Consider the following 14,099-nt stretch of genomic DNA (forward strand, 5'->3'; position numbering starts at 1 on the left):
TATAATAGGCTCAAGACCCTGGTCAACAAGATAAGAAGTTATGGAAGCACGAGATGGATGGACCACGACATCGTCCGACTTATGCTAAGGTACTTCACCGTCCTTGATCCTCATCTTGTAAACTCTATTCGTGAGAATCCTAGGTACATCAAGATGACGCCCGAGGAAATACTCGGAAAGTTTGTAAGCGGGCGAATGATGATCAAGGAGGCGAGATACGTTGATGAGGCGTTGAATGGCCCAATCTACGAGCCTCAAACCGTTGCTCTCAAAGCAACAAGTAGCAGGGAGGTGCTACCTAGAAAGGTGGTGCAAGTTGAGGCGGCCGGGCTAAATGAAGATAAAATGGCCCTCATCATCAAGCGCTTCAAGACGGCACTCAAAGGTCGCAAGGAGCACCCCCAACAAGAGCAAGACGAAGGGGAAGCGCTCCTGCTTCAAGTGTGGTAATGTTGGTCACTTTATTGCTAACTGTCTTGATAATGATAGGATCAAGAAAAGAAGAGGGAAAAGAAGAAGACCTACAAGAAAGCGAAGGGCGAGGCACATCTTGGCAAAGAGTGGGACTCGGATTGCTCTTCATCCGACGACGAAGGACTTGCCGCCTCGGCCTTCAACAAATCATCCCTCTTCCCCAACGAGCATCACACTTGCCTCATGGCAAAGGAAAAGAAGGTATGCACTAGGAATTCTACTACATATGCTTCTTCAAGTGATGATGAATCTAGAGATGAGGAAATAGACTATGCAAGTTTATTCAAAGGTTTAGATAGAACTAAAATTGATAAAATCAATGAATTAATTGATGCTTTAAATGACAAGAATAGATTGTTAGAAAAGCAAGAGGATCTTTTGTATGAAGAGCATGATAAATTTGTAGATGTCCAAAAATCTCTTGCTTTAGAAGTTAAAAGGAATGAAATGCTTTCTTGTGAATTATCTACTTGCCATGAGACTATTTCTAGTTTAAAAAGTGTTAATGATGATTTAAATGCTAAGCTAGAAGTAGCAAATAGATCTAATTCTTCTGTAGACATGTAATGATTTGCAATAGGTGTAAGGACTTTAATGTTGATGCATGTGTTGAGCACCTTACTTCTATTGCAAAACTAAATGGTGAAGTGGCTAGTCTTAATGCCCAACTTAAGACTAGCAAAAATGAATTTGACAAACTAAAATTTGCAAGGGATGCCTACACTACTTGTCGGGGACCATAATTAGGGGTACCCTCAAGACGCCTAATTCTCAGCTGGTAACCCCCATCAGCATAAAGCTGCAAAGGCCTGATGGGTGCGATTAAGTCAGGGATCAATCCGTTCGAGCGACTCGATCATGCCTCGCCCGAGCCTAGCCTCGGACAAGGGCAGCCGACCCCCGAGGCCCCCCTCCAACGGCGGACACATCTCCGGCTCGCCCGAGGCCCTGCCTTCGCTAAGAAGCAACCCTGACTAAATCGCCGCACCGACCGACCGAATCGCAGGAGCATTTAACGCAAAGGTGGCCTGACACCTTTGTCCTGACACACGCCCCCCGGCAGAGCCGAAGTGACCGCCGTCACTTCGCCGCTCCACTGACCGGCCTGACAAAAGGACAGCGCCACCTGCGCCACTCCGACTGCAGTGCCACTTGACAGAGTGAGACTGATGGGCAGTCAGGCCCTGCCAAAGGCACCATAGGAAGCTCCGCTCCGCCCGACCCCAGGGCTCGGACTCGGGCTAAGTCCCGGAAGACGGCGAACTCCGCTCCGCCCGACCCCAGGGCTCGGACTCGGGCTAAGTCCCGGAAGACGGCGAACTCCGCTCCGCCCGACCCCAGGGCTCGGACTCGGGCTAAGTCCCGGAAGACGGCGAACTCCGCTCCGCCCGACCCTAGGGCTCGGACTCGGGCTAAGTCCCGGAAGACAACGAACTCCGCTCCGCCCGACCCCAGGGCTCGGACTCGGGCTAAGTCCCGGAAGACGGCGAACTCCGCTCCGCCCGACCCCAGGGCTCGGACTCGGGCTCAGCCCCAGAAGACGACGAACTCTGCTTCGCCCGACCCCAGGGCTCGGACTCCGCCCCGGCCTCTGCCAAACGACCTCCGCCTCGCCCGACCTAGGGGCTCGGACTCGGCCTCGGCCACGGAAGACAGACTCGACCTCGGCTTTGGAGGAGCCTCCACGTCGCCCAACCTAGGGCGCAGGCCAGCCACGTCAACAGGAAGCGCCATCATCACCCTACCCCGAGCCGACTCGGGCCGCAGAGAACAAGACCGGTGTCCCATCTGGCTAGCTCCGCCAGATAGGCAATGATGGCGCCCCGCAAGCTCTGTGACGACGGCGGCTCTCAGCTCTCTTACGGAAGCAGGAGGACATCAGCAAGGACTCAACCGCTCCGACAGCTGTCCCTCCGCCAGGCTCCGTTGCTCCTCTAACGGCCACGACATCACACCAGCTGGGTGCCAAGATCTCTCCGGCTGCCACATCGGCATGTACTTAGGGCACTAGCTCTCCCCCGCTAGACACGTAGCACTCTGCTACACCCCCGTTGTACACCTGGATCCACTCCTTACGACTATAAAAGGAAGGACCAGGGCCCTCTTAGAGAGGGTTGGCCGCGCGGGGACGAGGACGGGACAGGCGCTCTCTTGGGGCCGCTCGCTTCCCTCACCCGCGTGGACGCTTGTAACCCCCTACTGCAAGCGCACCCGACCTGGGCGCGGGACGAACACGAAGGCCGCGGGATTTCCACCTCTCTCACGCCCATCTCCGGCCACCTCGCTTCCCCCCTTCGCGCTCGCCCACGCGCTCGACCCATCTGGGATGGGGCACGCAGCGACATTCACTCGTCGGCTTAGGGACCCCCCGGTCTCGAAACGCCGACAGTTGGCGCGCCAGGTAGGGTCCTGCTGCGTGTTAACGAACAGCTTCCCGTCAAGCTCCAGATGGGTAGTCTCCAGCAACCTCTCCGACCCGGGACGGTGCTCCGTTTCGGGAGTCTTGAGTTCATGTCCTTCGACGGCAGCTACGACATGATACTCCTTCCACCGCCGCGCGACAACGACAATGGCAGCCGGCAGCCCGCCCGTCGGCGGCGGAATCGACGACGTCTTCCCCGCGTGGTGGAAGAACAACATCCGAGCTCGCCCCGTCCTCTCCCCCGCCAACGGAGGAGGAGGCGGGGCAACCAAGGCCAAGCGGGAGGCTGCGCCTCGTCGGCTGTCGAGCGAGTCGACGTCCCCAGCGCCCCAACGGGGGGCGCGTCGGGCGTCGACCTCGCGTTTGAGACGAAGGCGAGCGCCGTCTCCCCGCGACACGCCAACCCCGAGCAAGTGGACGACGCCAGTGCGCTCGCGGAGAGCTTGCAGGACGTCGCCCTCGTACCTGGGACGGCGGTGCAATCAGTCCCCGACGTGACTATGTCGCTGCTCGCCGACCGAAAGGTACCAACCGATTCCCATCCTACGTCATTTCGACTCAGCCTCAACCCGCCTAGCGACCTTGCTTTGGCGGGCGCTCTCGTGGAGGCGAGTTCAAACCCTCTGGGGTTTCGCATGCGGTCGCCTTGGGACCGGCTGACGGACGTCTCGACCTACGGGCCCTCTGGGTCCGAGGAAGATGACGACCCCAACATCTGTTGGGATTTCTCTGGATTTGGCAACCCCAGTGCCATGCGGGACTTCATGGCCGCATGTGACTACTGCCTCTCCGACTGTTCCGACGGTAGCCGCAGCCTCGACGACGAGGACTGCGGCCCAAGCCGCGAATGTTTCCACGTCGAGCTAGGGGATCCCTCCGAAGGCAACCATCTCGGCATGCCGGAGGACGGTGATCTCCCTAGGCCGGTGCCTCGCGCCGACATCCCGCGGGAGCTAGCTGTGGTCCCCGTTCCGGCGGGGGGTCACGACCCACAGCTCGAGCAAGTCCGCGGGGCGCAGGCCAGGCTTGACGAGGGAGCAGGGGCGCTTGAGCCGATCCGCCGGGACGTCGGGCAGGTATGGGCGAGTCAACCCCCGGCCGGAGAAATACGTCACCTGCCCCAGGGTTTCCAGCACCGCATCGCCAACGACGTCAGGGTCAGGCCGCCACCCGCATCCAGTGGGGCCGGTCAGAACCTGGCTACAGCAGCGATGCTTCTCCGCGCGATGCCGGAGCCATCAACCACCGAGGGTCGGCGAATCCAGGGAGAGCTCAAGAATCTCCTGGAAGGCGCTGCGGTCCGACGGGCCAAGAGCTCTGCCTCCCGAAGGCAGGGATACCCCTCGGAACCTCATGCCGCGACTTCCCGATTCATGCGGGAAGCCTCGGTCTACACCGGGCGCACGCGCAACACCGCGCCTGCGGCCCCGGGCCACCTCAGCAACGAGCACCATCATCGCGACCGTCGGGCCCACCTCGACGAGAGGATGCGCCGAGGCTACCACCCCAGGCGTGGGGGACGCTACGACAGCGGGGAGGATCGGAGTCCCTCACCCGAACCACCCGGTCCGCAGGCCTTCAGCCGGGCCATCCGACGGGCGCCGTTCCCGACCCGGTTCCGACCCCCGACTACTATCACAAAGTACTCGGGGGAAACGAGACCGGAACTGTGGCTCGCGGACTACCGCCTAGCCTGCCAACTGGGTGGAACGGACGACGACAACCTCATCATCCGCAACCTCCCCCTGTTCCTCTCCGACACCGCTCGCGCCTGGTTGGAGCACCTGCCTTCGGGGCAGATCTCCAACTGGGATGACCTGGTCCAAGCCTTCGCCTGCAATTTCCAGGGCACGTACGTGCGCCCCGGGAATTCCTGGGACCTCCGAAGTTGCCGGTAGCAGCCGGGAGAGTCTCTCCGGGACTACATCCGGCGATTCTCGAAGCAGCGCACCGAGCTGCCCAACATCACCGACTCGGATGTCATCGGCGCGTTCCTTGCCGGCACCTCCTGCCGCGACCTGGTGAGTAAGTTGGGTCGCAAGACCCCCACCAGGGCGAGCGAGCTGATGGACATCGCCACCAAGTTCGCCTCTAGCCAGGAGGCGGTCGAGGCTATCTTCCGAAAGGACAAGCAGCCCCAGGGCCGCCCATCGGAAAATGCTCCCGAGGTGTCTACTCCGCGCGGCGCCAAGAGGAAAGGCAAGAAGAAGTCGCAAGCGAAACGCGACGCCGCCAACGCGGACCTTGTCGCCGCCGCCGAGTACAAGAACCCTCGGAAGCCCCCCGGAGGTGCCAACCTCTTCGACAAGATGCTCAAGGAGCCGTGCCCCTATCGTCAGGGGCCCGTCAAGCACACCCTCGAGGAGTGCGTCATGCTTCGGCGCCACTTCCACAGGGCCGGGCCACCCGCGGAGGGTGGCAGGGCCCGCGACGATGACAAGAAGGAAGATCACCAAGCAGGAGAGTTCCCCCGAGGTCTGCGACTGCTTCATGATCTACGGTGGGCATGCGGCGAATGCCTCGGCTCGGCATCGCAAGCAAGAGCGCCGGGAGGTCTGCTCGGTGAAGGTGGCGGCGCCAGTCTACCTAGACTGGTCCGACAAGCCCATCACCTTCGACCAAGCTGACCACCCCGACCACGTGTCGAGCCCGGGGAAATACCCGCTCGTCGTCGACCCCATCGTCGGCGACGTCAGGCTCACCAAGGTCCTTATGGACGGGGGCAGCTGCCTCAACATCATCTATGCCAAGACCCTCGGGCTCCTGCGCGTCGATCTGTCCTCCGTCCGAGCAGGCGCTGCGCCCTTCCACGGGATCATTCCCGGGAAGTGCGTCCAGCCCCTCGGACGACTCAACCTTCCCGTCTGCTTCGGAACGCCCTCCAACTTCCGAAGGGAGACTCTGACGTTCGAGGTGGTCGGGTTCCGAGGAACCTACCACGCGGTACTGGGGAGGCCATGCTACGCGAAGTTCATGGCCGTCCCCAACTACACTTACCTGAAGCTCAAGATGTCGGGCCCCAACGGGGTCATCACCGTCGGCCCCACGTACAAACACGCGTTCGAATGCGACGTGGAGTGCGTGGAGTACGCCGAGGCCCTCGCCGAGTCCGAGGCCCTCATCGCCGACCTGGAAAGCCTCTCAAAAGAGGTGCCCGACGTGAAGCGCCATGCTGGCAACTTCGAGCCAGTGGAGACGGTCAAGGCCGTCCCTCTCGACCCCAGTGGCGACACCTCCAAGCAGATCCGGATTGGTTCCGGGCTCGACCCCAAATAGGAAGCAGTGCTCGTCGACTTTCTCCGCGCAAACGCCGACGTCTTTGCGTGGAGTCCCTCGGACATGCCCGGCATACCGAGGGATGTCGCCGAGCACTCGCTGGATATTCGGGCCGGAGCCCGACCCGTCAGGCAGCCTCTGCGCCGATTCAACGAGGAGAAGCGCAAAGCGATAGGCGAGGAGATCCACAAGCTAATGGCAGCAGGGTTCATCAAAGAGGTATTCCATCCCGAATGGCTTGCCAACCCTGTGCTTGTGAGAAAGAAAGGGGGAAATGGCGGATGTGTGTAGACTACACTGGTCTCAACAAAGCATGTCCGAAGGTTCCCTACCCTCTGCCTCGCATCGATCAAATCGTGGATTCCACTGCTGGGTGCGAAACCCTGTCCTTCCTCGACGCCTACTCAGGGTATCACCAAATCAGGATGAAAGAGTCCGACCAGCTCGCGACTTCTTTCATCATGCCCTTCGGCATGTACTGCTATGTCACCATGCCGTTCGGTTTGAGGGATGCGGGCGCGACGTATCAGCGGTGCATGAACCATGTGTTCGGCGAACACATTGGTCGCACGGTCGAGGCCTACGTCGATGACATCGTGGTCAAGACAAGGAAGGCTTCCGACCTCCTCTCCGACCTTGAAGTGACATTCCGATGTCTCAAAGCGAAAGGCGTCAAGCTCAATCCCGAGAAGTGTGTCTTCGGGGCGCCCCGGGGCATGTTCTTGGGGTTCGTCGTCTCCGAGCGGGGCATCGAAGCCAACCCGGAGAAGATCGCAGCCATCACCAGCATGGGGCCCATCAAGGACTTAAAAGGCGTACAGAGGGTCATGGGATGTCTCGCGGCCCTGAGCCGCTTCATCTCACGCCTCGGCGAAAGAGGTCTGCCCCTGTACCGCCTCTTAAGGAAGACCGAGTGTTTCGCTTGGACCCCTGAGGCCGAGGAAGCTCTCGGGAACCTGAAGGCGCTCCTCACAAAGGCGCCTATCTTGGTGCCTCCAGCTGATGGAGAAGCCCTCTTGGTCTACGTCGCCGCGACCACTCAGGTGGTTAGCGCCGCGATTGTGGTCGAGAGGCAAGAAGAGGGGCATGCATTGCCCGTTCAGAGGCCAGTTTACTTCGTCAGCGAGGTACTGTCCGAGACCAAGATCCGCTACCCACAAGTTCAGAAGCTGCTGTATGCAGTGATCCTGACGAGGCGGAAGTTGCGACACTACTTCGAATCTCATCCGATAACTGTGGTGTCATCCTTCCCCCTGGGGGAGACCATCCAGTGCCGAGAGGCCTCGGGCAGGATTGCAAAGTGGGCGGTGGAAATCATGGGCGAGACAATCTCGTTCGCCCCTCGGAAGGCCATCAAGTCCCAGGTATTGGCGGACTTCGTAGCCAAATGGGTCGACACCCAGCTACCGACGGCTCCGATCCAACCGGAGCTCTGGACCACGTTTTTCGACGGGTCGCTGATGAAGATGGGAGCCGGCGCGGGCCTGCTCTTCATCTCGCCCCTCGGGAAACACCTACGCTATGTGCTACGCCTCCATTTCCCGGCGTCCAACAATGTGGCTGAGTACGAGGCTCTGGTCAACGGGTTGCGGATCGCCATCGAGCTAGGGGTCAGGCGCCTCGACGCCCGCGGCGACTCTCAGCTCGTCATCGACCAAGTCATGAAGAACTCCCACTGTCGCGACCCGAAGATGGAGGCCTACTGCGATGAGGTTCGACGCCTGGAAGACAAGTTCTACGGGCTCGAGCTTAACAACATCGCTCGGCGTTACATCGAGACGGTGGACGAGCTGGCGAAAATAGCCTCGGGGCGAACAACGGTTCCCCCGGACGTCTTCTCCCGGGATCTGCATCAACCCTCCGTCAAGATCGACGACTCGCCCGAGCCTGAGGCGACCTCGGTCCAGCCCGAGGTACCCTCGGCACAGCCCGAGGCACCCTCAGCTCGGCCCGAGGCGCCCTCGGTTCAGCTCGAGGTACCCTCGGCCTCCGAGGGCGAGGCACTACACGTCGAGGAGGAGCGGAGCGGGGCCACGCCTGAACGAAATTGGCAGACCCCGTACCTGCAATATCTCCGCCAAGGAGAACTACCCCTCGACCGAGCTGAGGCTCGGCGGGTAGCGCGACGCGCCAAGTCGTTCGTCTTGCTGGGCAATGAGAAGGAGCTCTACCACCGCAGCCCCTCGGGCATCCTCCAGCGATGCATCTCCATCGCCGAAGGTTAGGAACTCCTGCAAGAGATACACTCGGGGGCTTGCGGCCATCACGTAGCGCCTCGAGCCCTTGTCGGGAATGCTTTCCGGCAAGGCTTCTACTGGCCAACGGCGGTGGCTGACGCCACTAGAATTGTTCGCACCTGCGAAGGGTGTCAATTCTATGCGAAGCAGACCCACCTGCCCGCTCAGGCTCTGCAGACGATACCCATCACCTGACCCTTTGCTGTGTGGGGTCTGGACCTCGTCGGCCCCTTGCAGAAGGCGCCCGGGGGCTACACGCACCTGCTGGTCGCCATCGACAAATTCTCCAAGTGGATCGAGGTCCGACCTCTAAACACCATCAGGTCCGAGCAGGCGGTGGCGTTCTTCACCAACATCATCCATCGCTTCGGGGTCCCGAACTCCATCATCACCGACAACGGTACCCAGTTCACCGGCAGAAAATTCTTGGACTTCTGTGAGGATCACCACATCCGGGTGGACTGGGCCGCCGTGGCTCATCCCATGTCGAATGGGCAAGTAGAGCGTGCCAACGACATGATTCTACAAGGGCTCAAGCCTCGGATTTACAACGACCTCAACAAGTTCGGCAAGCGATGGATGAAGGAACTCCCCTCGGTGGTCTGGAGCCTGAGGACAACGCCGAGCCGAGCCACGGGTTTCACGCCATTCTTCCTGGTCTACGGGGCCGAGGCCGTCTTGCCCACTGACCTGGAATACGGCTCCCCGAGGACGAGGGCCTACAGCGATCAAAGCAACCAAGTTAGTCGAGAAGACTCGCTGGACCAGCTGGAAGAAGCTCGGGACAAGGCCTTACTACACTCGGCGCGGTACCAGCAGTCCCTGCGACGCTACCACGCCCGAGGGGTCCGGCCCCGAGACCTCCAGGTGGGCGACCTGGTGCTTTGGCTGCAGCAAGACGCCCGAGGGAGGCACAAGCTCACGCCCCCCTGGGAGGGGCCATTCGTCATCGCCAAAGTTCTGAAGCCCGGAACGTACAAGCTGGCCAACAGTCAAGGCGAGGTCTACGGCAACGCTTGGAACATCCAACAGTTACATCGCTTCTACCCTTAAGATGTTTTCAAGTTGTTCATATACCTCGCACCCACGCAAAGTTTAGTCATCAAGGAAGGGTCGGCCTCGCCTCGGCGAAGCCCGACCCTCCCTCGGGGGCTAAAATGGGGGGAACCCCCTCTGCGTTGAAATTTTCCTCGAAAAAAGATCTCTTCTGCCAGAATGTCTTTCGTGCCTTCTGACTACTTCGAAAAGTGGATCCTGAAAACGACGGAGTACACGTAAGCAGCCAAGGCTGACCGAGCCGAGGGACTCCTACGCCTCCGGGATACGGATACCTCACTCATCACCTTCTGCGATAAGTAACTCGCGTTCGGATAAAGTGATTCCGCGGACCGAACAAGTCTTTACGTTCGGAAGCTCTTCTGCCGAAGCGATCCTTCGAGCCTTCTCGACTGAGTCGGTGACAGGGCCTCATGGACGGGTGAAAGTACACGTAAGCGGCAAGGCCGACCGAGCCGAGGGACTCCCACGCCTCCGGGATACGGATACCTCACTCATCACCTTCCGCGAGAAGCAACTCTCGCTCGCACAAACATCCCTGTTACCGACAAAAAAGTCCAGATACTCGAAACAAGAGGAAAAGAGACGCAGCTTTACAACGCAGCAAGGGTGTGTGTTCTGGCCTCGGCGGCCGCAGAAGGCACGCGCTACAAGACAATCTGATCCTGCAGGCTCGGGTCTTGACGCTGGAAGGGGGCAGCAGCACCCTCGGCATCGACGACAACTTCGGCGAGGTTCGACCTAGCCTCGGACGGCGACGCGGTCCGAAGACCTCCACTCCGAAGGACGACGTCATCACCACGCCCGGGCCATCGCCGCTAGGGTCTTCTCCGGGAATCCGGCCTGAGCAGGCGGCTCAGCCGGTCACCTCTGGGGCCTCGGCCGACCATCTTCCAAGGGCGTCAGCCCGACCCGAGGCCTCGGCTGGTCAACTCCGGCGTCGGTCCCGCTAACGGACAACCCGGCCAGACTCCGGCCAACCAGGTTTTCATTTTCGAGCCAACTCCACCTCTGTTCATGCTGATATCGCTACCCCTGGCCTCGGCTCGTCGAAGAGCGACCAAGGGGTCCCTTTAACTAAGCTAGAGGAGCCTCAGACAACAAGGCCGACCGAGCCGAGGGACTCCTACGCCTCCGGGATACGGATACCTCACTCGTCACCTTGACACGAGGCGACTCATGCTTGGTGAAGCGGTTTAGATAATCAACAGGCGAGTCTTAGTGCTCGAAAATGAGGAAAAAACACGGCTCCGTGCCAAAATTACATACATGTTCAGGCCTCAACAGCCATAATGAACAAAAACACTGGCATTCAAAGTGCCATTACAAACGGAACTCCGGTTCCGTCCCCGCGGATATGAGCAACCTCGAGCCTGCGGGGCGACGAACATCGGGAGACTCGCCAGCGACCTCTGCAGCAGCAGCCATGGTCCCGGGTGGACGCGGCCGCCAGAGGGCCCTCGTTCGCGTTCCCGCTCAAGGGACGCGAACCAGATATTAAAGCCAAAGAGCGGGCCGCTCCCAAGCGCACCGGCAGATCCTCGCTGCCGTCCTCGCCGCGAACGCGAGGAAGAGGGCGGAATGTTGCATCCTAGCTGGGCAGCAACAATTCGCCTTCCCCGGCATGGCTGGAGGACGTCTCCGCCGCAGGGCCGGAGAGCGATTGCCACCACCAGAAGCTGGAAGAAGAGGTGGCCCGCCGACCCGCGCAGGAGGTAGAGCCCCGGCTCGCCTCGCTCCCCGCCCTAGCGAGGATGACGAACACCCTCGATACTGAGGACGGGATCGGGATCACAACTCGGATTGCCTCTCCCCATCCAGGAGCTGGAGGTCACCGTCTTGGGTGACCACCAGCGGAGGGGAGCAACCGGACTATGTGATGAAAATCCTTGAAGCCGAACGATGGCTAAAAGGTACCAACTCCCACGGAGTTGCATTCCTCCAACGATGAGGCGAAAAGACGGCGGGTATCCCCCATCTGGGGGCTTGGAAGGTGGAGAGACGCGATGCATAAGGGAGCGAGAAGACATGGTCGCCTTCCGAAAGGGGTCGCCCTCCTTTTAAAGGCAACTCTCCCTACTTGCGCCCCCAACCGTCACGGGCTGAGTCTTCTCCAACACGTTCCAAGGCCCTCCCCTGCGGCGCGGGGGCTGGGTCCCGCATGTCATGCAAACCGGCTCGGAGCAGAAGAAGCCAAACCGTCGCGCGTGGTGCACTTAACCGCCCAGCGGTTACAAGTTACCCTCCACTTTGGCCCAGACCAACGGGCGAGAGAGGCGGGCAGCCATGCAGGCAGCATGCAACCGCGCCAAGTGGACGCGCTTCTCCGACTCCCAACGCGGCCGGCCTGGAGGCTCAGGCCCACGCGTCACGCAACCGGCGCGCCGGATGCTGCATGCAAGCAACTGCACCGCCACTTGCGCCATCACCGCGCCTCTTCGGTTGTGGAACCAATACCGCGACTCGAGGCGACCCAGCGCACGGCCCAGCAGCGCCAGCCTGGCGCGACGGTCAATGCGGCCGAAAGTGGGCCGACAGTAATGACGGTGGCAGGCGGGCGGGAGCAGCGGTCACGTCGTCAGCCAAGCTCACGTCCCATCCGGGGGCAGCAAGAGAACCCCCTCTCACGGCGTGAAGACGACGCGCCCGTGATCCGTTCCTCGAACGGCTCGCGCACGCGCGACGACCGCCCCGCCAACCACTCGCCCCGTCGCATTAACTCCGCGGCGGGACAGGCGGCGCTTCTGGCAGGAGAAGCGGGCGACGCTTCGCCTTCACCGTGATAACCGCACCAAAAAAGGTACGCCACGTCGTTCGATTTCGTATCCTTTTCCTTTTTTCCTCTTTCTCTATCTCTTGCAACAGGGACCGGGAAAGGGGGATACCCCGAAAAGGATCCTTCCCCGTGAAGGAACCGGGCTCCGAGCCTCCCTACTGATCAGGGGTTCAAAGGCTGCCCCCCCCCCCCCCGAGGGGTTCAACAGCCGCCTCAGATCGCGTGGGCCCTACACCCACTACTGGTCAGAGGTTCGAAGGCCGGCCCCCCGAAGGGTTCCACGGCCGCCTCAGGCTACTCGGGCTCCGCGCCCATTACTGATCAGGGGTTCGAAGGCTGGCCCCCGAAGGGTTCACAACCGCCTCAGACGCCGAGCGAGGGATGACCAGGGGTACGTTCGATACATAACCAAGGCTCGGGCTGCGCTCCCAAGGTACCCTAGGACATTTCCGAGACCAGCGGGAGCGATCTTGTAACGGAATCCCATCAGAGGGAGGCATCGAGCCCTCGGACCCCGTCGCCAGGGGACCGGGTCCGGCAGATCACCCGCAGGTACTTTTGGGCGTGCCTTTGGGCCCCTAGCCGACCCCTAACGAACGGGGCATGGACGTCCACTCGGATTACCCGCTTGCAGCTCACCGGAGACACCATGTTCGGCACCCATCGAGGGTAACATGGCGCTTTCCCCCCCTCCTCCTTGCGGAAAGGCGACGCAGGGGCGTATGTAAAAAGCCGAGTCTGTCCCTGATCGTGCTCTCGCCCTGTGCGGAGGCTCGGGGGCTGCTCTCGCAAACCCGGCTCCGGCCGAACCGTTGACAGCGTCAACATACCAGCCCGAGAACTTGGGCCCCGACCGTACACCCGGGCTACGACCAGTTCGCATGAGGGAACAACCAGGCCAGCCGAAGCATTACGCAAGGCATTAAGACCTCAGAGGAGTGAAACCACTCCTCCGAGGCCTCGGGGGCTACACCCGGCGGGTGCGCTCGCGCGCACCCACCGGAACAAAATGCAACCGAGAAAGGCTGGTCCCCTTGCAAAAAAGTGCGACGGAAGCCTCCAAGCGAGTGCTAACACTCCCTTCGAGGCTCGGGGGCTACTGTCGGGGACCATAATTAGGGGTACCCTCAAGCCGCCTAATTCTCAGCTGGTAACCCCCATCAGCATAAAGCTGCAAAGGCCTGATGGGTGCGATTAAGTCAGGGATCAATCCGTTCGAGCGACTCGATCATGCCTCGCCCGAGCCTAGCCTCGGACAAGGGCAGCCGACCACCGAGGCCCCCCTCCAACGACGGACACATCTCCGGCTCGCCCGAGGCCCTGCCTTCGCTAAGAAGCAACCCTGACTAAATCGCCGCACCGACCGACCGAATCGCAGGAGCATTTAACGCAAAGGTGGCCTGACACCTTTGTCCTGACACACGCCCCCCGGCAGAGCCGAAGTGACCGTCGTCACTTCGCCGCTCCACTGACCGGCCTGACAAAAGGACAGCGCCGCCTGCGCCACTCCGACTGCAGTGCCACTTGACAGAGTGAGACTGACGGGCAGTCAGGCCCTGCCAAAGGCACCATAGGAAGCTCCGCTCCGCCCGACCCCAGGGCTCGGACTCGGGCTAAGTCCCGGAAGACGGCGAACTCCGCTCCGCCCGACCCCAGGGCTCGGACTCGGGCTAAGTCCCGGAAGACGGCGAACTCCGCTCCGCCCGACCCCAGGGCTCGGACTCGGGCTAAGTCCCGGAAGACGACGAACTCCGCTCCGCCCGACCCCAGGGCTCGGACTCGGGCTAAGTCCCGGAAGACGGCGAACTCCGCTCCGCCCGACCCCAAGGCTCGGACTCGGGCTCAGCCCCAGAAGACG

Source organism: Zea mays, chromosome 2 (assembly GCF_902167145.1).
Source record: "Zea mays cultivar B73 chromosome 2, Zm-B73-REFERENCE-NAM-5.0, whole genome shotgun sequence".
In the NCBI taxonomy this organism is placed as follows: domain Eukaryota; kingdom Viridiplantae; phylum Streptophyta; class Magnoliopsida; order Poales; family Poaceae; genus Zea; species Zea mays.